Source organism: Triticum dicoccoides, chromosome 3B (assembly GCF_002162155.2).
Source record: "Triticum dicoccoides isolate Atlit2015 ecotype Zavitan chromosome 3B, WEW_v2.0, whole genome shotgun sequence".
Lineage (NCBI taxonomy): Eukaryota > Viridiplantae > Streptophyta > Magnoliopsida > Poales > Poaceae > Triticum > Triticum dicoccoides.
The window spans coordinates 671,710,241-671,721,415 of record NC_041385.1 but is presented as its reverse complement, the minus strand read 5'-3'; the positions used below and the strand labels follow the sequence as shown (position 1 = coordinate 671,721,415).

The 11,175-nt window shown below is 50.3% G+C and overlaps 1 pseudogene; it reads right to left on the bottom strand.

Annotated features, from left to right (window-relative positions):
- Positions 1-23: 23 nt before the first annotated feature.
- LOC119277761 lies at positions 24-7,662 on the bottom strand (annotated as a pseudogene).
- Between the last annotated feature and the right edge of the window lie 3,513 nt (positions 7,663-11,175).

Here is an 11,175-nt window from a genome sequence, read left to right as displayed (position 1 = left end):
GACATGTTCCCAGATCGATTTGGAAATGAAGTACGAGATGTGGATCGATACGATTGTTTCTCCAATTTTCACCCAGTCTACATTACAAGCTCGCATTTTTTTGTGTACACGTATCGCTTGGAAAAATAGAGAAAAACCAGCACCTCCAGAGCAGCGACCCCGGCCAGAGCCCAGTAGAAGTAGTCGAGGTGCGCACGGTTGAGGTTGTCCGAGAACCAGCTCTCCCCCGTGCGCCTCGTCGCCCAGTCGATCGCCGAGACGAGCATACCGCTACCGTAGTTCCCCACGCCCATGATGCTCATGCAGAGCGCGAGCCCGACGCTTCGGAGGGCGTCGGGCACCTGGTCGTAGAAGAACTCCTCCAGGCCCACCATTGTGAACACATTAGCGAGGCCGAGCAACACGTACTGTGGCACCATCCACCACAGGCTCATCGGCACCGTCACCCCCGGACTGTCGACCAGGCCGGCGTCCCTCGCCGCGCGGAGGCGCGCGGCTTCCACGAGCGCCGCGACGGCCATGGCGACGGACGCGATGGCCATGCCGGCGCCGATGCGCTGGAGCATGGTGATCCCGGAGGGGTGCTTGGTGACGCGCCGAGCGAGGGGCACGAAGGCGCGGTCATAGACAGGGACGGAGGCGATGATGGTGAGGCCGACGAAGCTCTGCAGCGCCGCCGGGGGCACGACTAGGCCTGTGGTCGCGCCGATGCGCCGGTCCATGGTGCTGCCCTGCTTGGTGAACAGAGTGGACACCTGCACGATCACCATTGCGTACACGACGCTGGTCATCCATATCGGAAGCAGCTTCACCATGACCCCCTTGCCTTCCTGCTCTTTTGGCGTCAGTAAACTGCACTGGCATAAGCGTAGGTTAATTACAGTAATGACATATGCAGCATGGCAGCATATACTAAATGCAGATCGAACTTACCATTCATCGTCCATGGCGGCGTCTCTGCGACGAAAGACAATGTCTGTCCATGCACGCACCGTGGCTGCAAGCGTTTTCGTGAGCCGCGCGAGAGCATGGCGGCCGCGTGGCTGCTCGGCGACACGGTACATGCTCGTGCCGAGCAAAAACAAGGACATGGACACAAGCATCATTGCCCAGCACGCGCCGAACCCGGCAGCCCAGCCGACGTTGTCCTGCACGTAGCTTAGCGCGACGACGGCGACGATGAAGCCCCAGGACATGGAGAAGTGGAGCCAGTTGAAGAAAGAGCTCCGGGACGCGATGCTGTCGGGGGAGCTCCGGGGGAACTGGTCCGCGCCGAGGGCCTGCGCGTTGGGCTTGTGGAAGCCCTGCGCCAGCGCCACCACGTAGATCGTGGCGTAGAAGAACGCCGCGCGGGAAGGGGACGCCGCCGGCGATACTGCTGGTTGAGGTTGACGTGGTGGTAGTGGTACCATGGATGACACCGTCAGCATCCCAAAGCTCTGTTCATAACGTAGTTTTTACTATTTTGAGCTGCTGGCATGTACAATTATTCACTGAACTGTATTGAATTACTAGGTTCAGATGGTATCGATTTCTCATAGCAGGAGGGTGACATAGGCTGCCGGCTGAAGTGAGACGATGCTAATTTTGCCATGGAACAGTTTTGGAATAGTGTATGGTTTTGTCACTTCCGAACTACACTAAAATGTTTAGAAGAGAAGGATGCTTTTTTTTTTGGAAATGGGGAAGAGAAGGATACGGATCACATAAAGATGCCACCGTGATCATATGTTCCTACCACGACAGGTCAGGTACTAAACAGGTCCAATTGGACGACACAAATGATTAACATCTTGATGTCACAAGCACAAAAGGAAACGATCGTAAACCTACCGTTCCAACCTAGTATAATATTTGAAAAATGAAACAGACGGCAAATGGACGTCGTGGAGGCAACTAAAAAACAGACAAAACGTCAAAAACTGAGAGCGGGTTCACCAACCAACCACGAGGTAGAGCACGCCGGCGGCCACGATGGCCCGGTACCGGCCGATCCACGAGTCGGCGGCGAGCGCGCCAAGGAGCGGCAGCATCGACGCCGTCCCGGCCCAGGCGTTCACGCCGGCCGCGGCCGCCGCGGTGGACAGACCCAGCGGGCCGGTGAGGTACATGATCAGGTTGCCCTGCACGCCGTAGAAGCCGACGCGCTCCACGAACTCCACCGCTGCAGGGCCATGGCGGGCGCGGGGGAACAGCTAGCCGTGGTCAGTGCTGGAACCGCGCGTCGGCGCGGGAGTTTGCGTGTTTGAGAGCCGGATGCAGATGAAGACGTACCTATGAGGAAGAGCGCGGCTGGCCATCCGCCGCGGCCGCCGGGCTTGCTGGTGGTTGACGGCTCACCCGGGGGCAGGAGCGCGCCGGAGTCCATTCCTTCCCCGTCTAGAAGGGAGTTCTGCGAAGTGCTACGTTTGGCGGGCCTAGGGAATGTGTAAGTGTAAACACACTCCTGCCGGCCTATGGAAACGTTAACAGAGTTGCTCCTCCTGCTTGCATCATGTATTAGCCTTCAGTAGAAGTACTACCAGTTAACCTTTTACTTTCCTTAAAAATTTATCCTTTAATTTTAATTTCGCAAATGGATCAGGTTTTTTTAAGAATACGCTAATGACATATCATATTTTTATTTAATAGAAGGGAGCAAAGTATGACTACAAAAAGACTGAGCATGATGCGGACAAAGGCTCGATGTTGGCGTACAAACGGATATGGAGTATGTGAGCTCGAGCTCACATGCTCTCGGATGAACTGTAAAATTGATGACAGCAAAAATAACAAATTCGATGCTCTCGGATGTTGATTTTGTTTTTTTCCTGACACATCCACAAGTGTGATTCCATCACGAAAATTTACACGCATGTAGAGAAATTATCAATGTTTCATGACAAAAAGATTTAGAATTTTATGAATATTTTTACTATTTTCTCAGAATTTACCGTTTATTCGGGAGCATATGAGCTCGAGCTCACAATAACACTTTCGGCATAGAAACCTATGAGACAAGAACCTACTCTCTCCTAAAACGATTTTTTTAGAGTACGCAATCGCGTACCTTAGCTTTATATAAGGCAGAAATGTGCACAAGAATGTGATACAAAGAGCCCAGGCGCCACACACTAGGCCACCCTCCGGCCCGAAGACTCCACTCCTAGCACTAAACTCGACTACTCACAAAATACATTGACTCCGGTACCTCCCGCCCTAACCCAAGTTTGTAGCTCATCGAACACTTGAGAGGTGAAAGTTGCTACGGTAGACACTTCTCTCCTAGGGCCGAAGACCATTCCGTTGCGATGCTTCCAAAGGTGCCAACAAACAATCATGATAAGTGAGTCGAACCCCTTTCTGTTCTCCTTCAGCATCTTCTTGCGGGTCTCCATCCACCAAGATATAATGGAGTCGTTGGTTGTAGGCACGAGCATGATGTTGATGCTGGCTCTCAAGAAGCAGCAGTGCCAGACTTGCCGAGCGAAGACACAGCGGAGCAAGATGTGGTCCACCGAGTCTTCCTCCTGATCACAAAATGTAGCAAGGTGAGATTTGGTCTTGCAGTCCGTGACGCAGGCGCCGATCTGCAATCCATAGTCTGTAATGAGTGGCCAGCCACATGAATAGGCGCCCAACATTTTCAAATTGCCATAGCTGGTGCAAAACGGATGCTTCCCTGCCACATCATCTCATAGGCTGATTTAAGCCTCCTGCTCCTACACCAACAAATGAGCCCACGATGCCTCGCTAGCTCTTGCTTGGGTGCCCCTATATGTTGATGGCCAGTTCTGGGTGCGGCCCTTTAAAATACTTGCTTGTACGTATTTCTATTTTTAAATATTTATTTCACTACTTTTATGCATATATAAGAATGTAGTTATTCAAAAGTGTTCCACATGTGAAAAGGGTGTTCATGTGAAAATGGATGCACAATATTATGAAATTAAATGTTTAAGTATTTTTTCTTAAATGTTCATACGTATTTTGGGTGGCGTACTAGCGAGACGATAACGACCTCATATTGCATTGTTGAATGATGTATATGTCGTAAGGCACACGCAATGTGCTTTCGTGTGTGAAACGATTCATCCAAGTTCAGTTAAGGAAAGATCCCTTCCGACTTTTTTTAATAAGATTCGGAGTTCTCTAGGATGCGTAATATTGTCAGACTAAATAAAGGACGAACAATTCATTCATGTTGGCCTAGGAAGAAACCTCTTCCGAGTTATTTAAATGAGATTCAGAGTTCTCTTGGGTGCGTAATAATATTATCAGGCTAAAGAAAAGTTGAATGATTCATTCAGGTTCAGTTAAGAAAAGATCCCTTTCGAGTTTTAAAATATTAATCATGTATAAAAAATATTTCGGGTGTAGGAAAATGTAGAATATATATAAAAAATAGACATCAAAACATATATTTTAAAATATTAATCATGTATTAAAAATGGTAAAGGTGTATAAAAACGTTTGAAAAATGTAAACATCAAGACATTGTTTTATTTTTTTAAGTCTTGTTTCTTATTGGCACAGCGGCCCGGCGCAAGCGGAAGTTCAATGACGTTTGACTTCAGACAAAATTTGTACTGTTTGACTTCACACAAAAATTGTACTATCTGACTTCACAAAATTTTATTCTGTTTGACTTACAAAATTTATACACCTTTCTTATGCCCATATCCATATGGGAAGTTCAATGACGTTTTAAAAAAAAAGTCGAATGATTCATTCAGGTTCGAAAAGATTCCTTGAGAGTTATTTTACGAGATTCAGTGTTCTCTTGAATGCACTATATTGTCAGGTTAAAAAGTTGGATGCTTCATTCGGGTTCAGTTAAGAAAAGACCCCTTCCAAGTTTTTTTTAATGAGATTCAGAGTTCTTTGGGATGCATAATATTGTCAGACTAAATAAAGGATGATTGGTTCATTCTGTTCGGTTAAAAAAAGACACCTTCAGAGTTTTTTTTACGAGATTCAGAGTTCTCTGGGATGCACTCTATTATCAGGCTTAATGATATCAAATGATCCATCCAGGTTCAGTTAGGAAAAGATCTTTTCCGAGTTTTTTTATTTTTATGATATTCATAGTTCTTTGGGATGCATAATATTTATTGTCAGACTAAATAAAGGACGAATGCTTCATTCATGTTCGCTTAAGAAAAGATCTCTTCCAAGTTATTTTATGTGATTCAGAGTTCTCTTGGATGCATAATATTGTCAGACAAAGAAACGTCGAGTGGTTCATCCAGGTTCAGTTAAGAAAAGATCCCTTATGAGTTTTTTTTTTATGAGATTCAGAGTTCTCTGGGACGCATAATATTGTTAGGGCTAAAGAAAAGTCGAATGATTCATTCAGGTTCAATTAAGAAAAGATCCCTTTCGAGTTTTCTCTAATGAAATTCAGAGTTCCCTTGGATAGTTGGATGCACAAATATTGGCAGGCTAGAGAAAATTTCAACCCCAAAATTTATGACAATCTACCTCGCACTCTATAACAATCTGAAAATTTTGCACTTTTTTTCGACTCTCTGAAAATTTCGCACTTAGTAATTACTTACACCTCTGGCGTAGTAGTACTAACCAGAATTAACAAGTTACACCAATGTAGCATCAGCATCAGCTCCCCTGTAATCGCCATTGCCCTCGCCCTCGCCGCTCTTCTTCTTGTAGACGTAAGCTCGCGAGAAGAAGAAGAAGGCGAGCAGCTCGACGACGCAGAGCCCGGCGAGCAGCCAGTAGAAGTAGTCGAGGTGCGCGCGGTTGAGGTTGTTGGAGAACCAGCTGGCGCCGCGCCTCGCCGTGGCCCTGTCGATTGCGGAGATGAGGAAGCTGCTGAGGAGGTGGCCCACCCCGAAGATGCTGAGGAAGAGCGCGAGGCCGAGGCTGCGCACGGCGTCGGGGACCTGGTCGTAGAAGAACTCCTGGAGGCCGATCATGGCGAACACGTCGGAGACGCCGATGAGGACGTACTGCGGCACCATCCACCAGAGCGTCATGGGCAGGTGAGTTGCCTTGGGGGCGTCCAGCAGGCCGGCGTCCCTGGCGACGGCGAGGCGCTTCATCTCCACGAGCGCCGAGAGCACGACGGCGACGAGGGAGAGGGAGAGGCCGGCGCCGACCCTCTGCAGCATGGTGATGCCCGTGGGCCGCCCCGTGTAGCGGCGCGCGAGCGGCACGAAGAGGCGGTCGTACGCCGGGATGAAGGCCACGATGCTGACGCTGATGAAGGTCTGCAGCGCCGCCGGCGGCACCTTGAAGTTGGGGCCGATCCGGCGGTCCAGCGTGGCCGCCTGCTTGGTGAAGAAGGTGGAGGTCTGGGAGAAGATGATGGCGTAGATTATGCAGGACGCCCAGATGGGCAGCAGGCGGAAGACGCTCCTCACCTCCTCCACGAGGTCGTCATCGGAGTTCTTATTGCCCTCGACCTTGCCGCTCGCCGGGCTGCACCAACGGTCACTCACGTTCACGTCAGAGTGATGCACAATATATACGTACATGAGCAATAACCATGAACGCTATGGTACATACTTGGTGCGGTGCTTTGATCTCCAGCTCTTGATGAGCACCAGGAGCGCCTTGCCGACGCGGGCCACGGGGCTGGGCTCCTTGCTGGTGTAGTAGCGGTAGGACGGAGTGCCAATGAGGAAGACGGCGAGGGAGACGAGGATGACGAGGCAGGGGATGCCGAAGCCGAGGCCCCAGCCGACGTTGTCCTGGACGTAGCTGGAGACCATGGTGGTGACGGCGGTGCCGGCGCACATGCCGAAATACCACCAGTTGAAGAAGGAGCTCCGCGCCACGTTCTCCTTGGGGTCCTTCTCGTCGAACTGGTCCGCCGCGAACGCCTGCGCGCACGGCTTGTGCGCGCCCTCGCCCAGCGCCACCAGGTAGAGCGCGACGTAGAAGACGGCCACGTGCCCGCCGGAGCGGAAGATGTGGAACGCCGACGACAGCGACAGCGTGCCCATGCTCTGGATTTGAATCGAACGCAAGAGTCAGGCAGAGTTGGAGATCAATCCCATCTAAACTAGTGCTTGTCATGGACTCTTGTGGTTGGATTGGAGTCGGGAGTTGGGACTGACTTACCACGACGAAGAGGATGGAAGCGAGGACGATGGCCCGGTAGCGGCCGAGCCAGGCGTCGGCGACGCAGGCCACCGGCAGCGGCAGCATCTGAGAGACGCCCTTCCACGCGTCGATGGACGCGGCCGCGCGCGCCATGGGCTGGCCCAGCGGCCCCGTGAGGTACGTGATGAGGTTCGCCGCCACGCCCTTGTACGCGAACCGCTCGGCGATCTCCATTGCTGCATGCGAACAAAACAGTGGCAAGAAACAAACAGACCTACCGGTCAGAACCCGGGCACCGAACAGGCTCGGCGGTCACGTGCAAGTACAGGAGATCGGCGCGCGCGCGCACGTACCCATGACGAACACCGAGGACTTCCAGCCGCCGGTGGCGGCGCGGGAGGCCGGCCGGCCGCGGTAGTCGACGGCGCCAGCGACGGCGTCCCCCATGGCGGCGGTTGCTTCCGAGTGTGCGTAGACGAGCAGGCTCCGGTGAGACATGGTGTATGTATGTCAGCCCGCCGCTTTATGTAGGCTGATCGATCGGGACGTGGTGCCAGTGCCAGGCGTCGCGTGCAAGGCGAGACGTGTAGTACATCTGATCGCGGACAGTGCCCAAATCGATGAACAGCATTTATGATCCGATTTTTGCCGAAAGGCGCCCCTCCTTTCTCCGGATATTTTTGTTATTATTTGGTCCAAATTTAGGGCAGACGCCGTAGGTTCCTGTGTATCCCAGCTCCCAAATTACCATCCATTCCTTTCAAATTTCATCCCCGTTCTTCAAATTTCACGAGATTTTACGTCCTGCCTTCTAGTAGTGATAGTACGAATTTATGTCCTGCCTTGTTTGACGCGAGGCGTGGCGCGCCCGTGCGCGCCCGCCAGCGCCATGCGAAGGCCACGAGCGCGGAGATTCCCGGCACGCGCGAGCTGGGTGCGCGGGGGTCCTGCTGGATCGGATGGTCGGCTGAGATTTACCCAGCTCGAAAGGGGTGGGCACGTACGCAAGTGCACCGTACGCACCTTCCGTTTCCCCGATTCCAAACCGATGGTAACTAGCAGCTGCCATAGGAGGCGCTTGCTTGCTTCTGACTTGTGACAACTTTTAAGGAAAAGCAACGGACACAAACTGTTGGCAATCGGATCACGGTGTGGCCTCCGCCGGGAATGTTATACTCCACCACGATTCGTGTGTGGCTAGCTAGAAAATGACCTCGGCCTGCTCGAGGTCCCCGGCCTGAAATTTTAGTGAGAAATACGGGACAGAGGGCACATGATCGATGTGCACATTCCCGGTTCCTAGTTCCCACACACTTGCTCCATATGAGAATACCGGAGACTTTGCGCGCCCACCGAGTCGTGGTGATCAACATCAGCTGATCTTCCTTCCTGGGTCTTGAATGGTCGTTCAGCACAGCACGCCTGAAAGTAGGAGGAATCTAGCTTTTGGTTTAGCATCCAATGGTTACGCAACTGGCTAGTAGCTCAATACAAGCCGATCGATGTCACTCACCCTCTGCCGCAGCTGCTTGTCAGCAATGCCGGCCTGCCTAGCTAGCTAGAACCCTACACCCCTGCCTTCATCGGCGTTTTTTCTTTTCTTTTTTTTTAAAAAAAACTTTCAATCTATTCATCTTCAACCATGGTAGTACAACGTACATTAGAAATAATAAAAATTACATCCAGAACCGTAGATCATCTAGCGACAACTACAAGCACTGAAGCGAGCCGAAGACGCGCCGCTGTCATTGCCCCTCCCTCGACAGAGCCGGGCAAACATTGTTGTAGTAGACAGTCAGGAAGTCGTTGTGCTAAGGCCCCATGGAACCAACGCACCAGAACAGCAACCGCCGCAGATGAAGAGTGTAGATCAAAAGGATCCAACCTGAAGACACACGAACGAAGACGAACGATGAACAGATCCGAGCAAATCCACCAAAGACAGATCCGCCGGAGACACACCTCTACACGCCCACCGATGATGCTACACACATCACCGGAATGGGGACTAGACGGGGAGACCTTTATTCCATCTTCAGGGAGCCGCCGCCGTCTCGTCTTCCTGAGCAGGACACAACCCTAACAAAACTCGAAAAAAGATATAAAAGCGGAGCCCTCCCACCGGCAAGGGCCGAGATCCACTCCGCCTCTATGGCTCTAAGGCCACCGGAGACGGGACGGACCGGCGCCGGCGCCGGTGGGAGGCAAAGAACCCTAGTTTTTCTTTCTTGTATTGGAGATTCAATGGCGTGCGAGAAAGCAAGAGATATTTATGCATGCATATCTTAGATCATGTCGCCGATTATATATGTATCTTCTGTGCTTATCACGTGCTAAGAGCTGCAGAAGTTTGTTCTTTTTCGAATGTTAGTGGAGAAGTTTGCTCTATATCCACCCGTTCGGGAACGCCGGCACTGCACGCTTTTGATCAGGATCAGTCCTCCACAGAGGACAGATACACTGCACATTTTGGCGCGCATGCGTGCGTGCTTTTGCACATCGCCTCTGCTTTTATATTCGTATATGTTCGGTTCTTAATCTTGAATCGCAACTGCCTCATCAAACATGATTAGGCTAAAAGTGTCAAGTGCTCTCAAAGCTACAACTACAATATAAGGCACACATATGTAATATTCTTTCATGGAATCATAGTCATTAGATGTTTGGATTTGTGTAATAGATGTAGTACAACTTTGCTTTTTCAAGCACGAACGTACCACTCCCTATTATATAGATTTGTGTATCCTTGTCTCAACTACACATAGGACCGTAGGGGCAGTGGCGGAGCTTAGTGGAGAGCAACCTGGGCCATCGCCCCCCCCCCCCCAGCCCATGAGAAAGCTAGCATATATCCCCTAGTATTCGGCCAATATGTCCAGTTAAAATCAGCCTAAAGTCATGTTTCTTGCTCCTCCAGCCCATTTGCCCGTCCACAGAATCGGCCCAAGCTCCGCCACTGCGTAGGGGCATAATGTTGCATAAGAGTGGACAATTCTTTCATTGTTGATATCGTGCATATGCCTTGACAGTTCCAACGCATTTTTTCCTTTCGAAAAGAATGTTGAAACCCCGACCTCTGCATCATGATGACGCAACACACCCATTGTTATTAATTATTAAACAAAGTACAACAAAGGCATCCTCAATAGAACCATTACAAGAAAGTATGAATAAAACGCCTACGACTCAAGTGTTGATAGATGCAGCATTTGCGATGATCTCTCTTGTTCTTTTGATATAGCACCATGTAGGTGTAGAGTTTGGTATCTCAGGTGAAGGAGTTTATTTCCCTGATGCAAAAATGTTAGGCAATATATGTAGCGACGATGCTTTGGAGGGTTCTTTTGTTGTAACATCCTGTAGGTGCAGTTGAAGTGCCTCTAGATGTAGGAGTAGTGTTTCCTGATGCATATGTTAGGCATAGAAAAAGTTAAGTTTGTATGAAACTTGTTTTGTGTGTTGTGACTCCATTTTCGTAATGAAAATGAGGGCCGTGTGGCCCCTCTGATCGAAGAAAAAAAAGAAAAAAAAAGCCTATGACTAGGTCGACTTCTTTCTCATCAGCTCCTTCAAAAAGGGGTAGATGTCCGTCAAGTGAGCCTCGGGACAAGGATTTTCATCCTAGTTGCCCAAACCAACCACTTAAGACCAGTACATCAAATAACAACGACAACACCTTCAACAAGGCAATGACGCAAGTTCATATGTTGAGCCTGACCAATAAAGGCCAGAACATAAGTTTTCACCAGGAGATGAAGTGGTGTTCCAAACATCATCTTGAAAACGGATATTTTGAAAGTCACCCTAGCCAGTACTCCAGCATGGTTGCTCTAGTAGATGGGTGGGACATTTCCAACACATAGCGCTCATTAATCTCTATGACCCTCCGCCGGGGAGGCCGTTGAAGATGTTGTTGTTTTGGTTTTCTTCTCTGGCATGACACTGTTCTGCGCCTTTCTTTTTCTCATGTTGAGGGATATAAGCTGGGGGGTGGAGAACGAATGTCAGGACCCCGATCCTAAGTCACATTGATCTAGCATGTAACAAATTATATCACTTTGCGGCCTCACGCACGGTATTCCCACGGGTGCCACCTTACCTGGCCCGGGACCATCTGTGCCATTT